This window comes from Odontomachus brunneus, unplaced genomic scaffold (assembly GCF_010583005.1).
Source record: "Odontomachus brunneus isolate Ranch 3 - 2012 unplaced genomic scaffold, Obru_v1 Obru_scaffold_111, whole genome shotgun sequence".
NCBI classification, from domain to species: domain Eukaryota; kingdom Metazoa; phylum Arthropoda; class Insecta; order Hymenoptera; family Formicidae; genus Odontomachus; species Odontomachus brunneus.
Window position 1 is genome coordinate 1,149,824 of NW_022639561.1, and position 1,743 is coordinate 1,151,566.

The window sequence follows — 1,743 nt, forward strand, 5'->3', positions numbered from 1 at the left end:
AGTGCCACAAGTGCTGGAGGCTCGGCCACATCCGGGCGGCCTGCTCCGCGTCAATTGACCGGAGTGGGCTCTGTTACCGGTGTGGCCGGGCGGGGCACATCGCGCGGGACTGCGCAGGGAGTGCGGCCTGCGCGGTGTGCTCTGAGAATGGCAGGGACTCGAGCCACCGAGTGGGTGGTCCCGAGTACCCAATGGGGGGAGGTGCTCCGGCGGGCGGGAGGCCGCCGGGGCACCGCAGGGGCCGACCGCCGAACGCGGCCGGCTCAGCTTGCCCCCCTACGGGAGGCGTGCCGGCGGACCCCGAGGAGGCACCCCGGGATCCGGCCGGCGGAGAGGGCCCCGGTCTGACCACCTAGACCGGGGCCACGGCGCCGGCCGAACATCAGGTCGGCGTCGAGGGGGGTCGGTGCCGGGCGGAACTCCGCCTCCACCGGTCCCCCCTCTCCCCTACGGGTCGCTTGGAGGGTGTGCGGGGGCGCACCCTCCAATCATAGCGGCCCGGGAAGGAGGCGGCGCGGTGTTGGGTCGCACCGCGCCGCTGCTCAGGAGGAGCGCGACCGGGGGTGATTTATTACCCCCGGTCCGGGAGGGGTCCTCAGGACCGCGGAGGGGGGTCCGCAAAAGTTATACGCAAGTGGTCCCCGCGGGCCCCCTGATGACCGCTGAGGACGGACCCGCCAGGGGTTTTAGTGAGTAGGGCCCCCGCCGAGTTTGTTTCGGCGCGGGAGGAGCCCCACATAACCCGCGGTCTCCCCCCGGAGATCGTGGGTATGCGTAAAGCATTTCCCCTGGCTCAAAAAAAAAAAAAAAGAAAAATAACATTGGACAAGTTGGAGAAGATAAATTGAGGAAAATTAGAAGTATTGTAGATCGTCTAAGAAAGGTATTCTCAGAGGCTTTCTATCCTTTCAAAAATCTGTGTATCGATGAAAACTTGCTTCTATGGAAAGGTCGTCTATTCTTCAAGCAATGCATTCCATGTAACGTCTCTTGTGACCACTCAGAAACAAAAAGGTTATGCTCTTTTTGGTTTTTAGCCTGTCTGCTTACACCGACAATAGCCAGGACTGCTAGAGAGCGGTGCACCGAAATGAAGTTATCAATATGTGTGCTTAAGTAAATTGAGAATGACTGCGACTCGTCTTACATTGGTCAAACGGGCAGAAAGCTCTCTACTTGAATATCTGAGCATAAGCGATTACCTCGAGACCTTACATCGCATCTCTCTGTTGTCCAAGAGCACCGTGTTGAGTACGGCCATGAATTTAAATGGGATAGCGTCAAGGTTTTACATAAGAAACATCTATTTTATAAAAGAATGATTGCGGAGATGATTTTTATTAAAATGCAGACGAATTCTCAGACTGATACTGAGAATTTAGGAAAGTATTATAATACGCTGCTTGGTTTGACTTGAATTGTTTTTCGTTTGCAATTCGTACCAAGTATAAACATATAATTCTGTATTGTTTGCGGCATTCGGAGGTACACGTTCATTAGCTCAACATCTCACTGGAACTTTACTATCTTTTATTGAGGTATATATCATTATTTTTTCCTCATATTTGGTTTGGTTACTTTATCTTAATACGTTTTTTTAGATGATTATACCACAGCACCTTAGTACGTGCGATGGAGTGACCAATCATAGAATAAATTACTAGTATCTTCCAGGAAAAATTTCTTTGTCTAAATGATTATTTACGTTGATGCTTCCGAATTTCGTATGCAAAAACTTGTAGC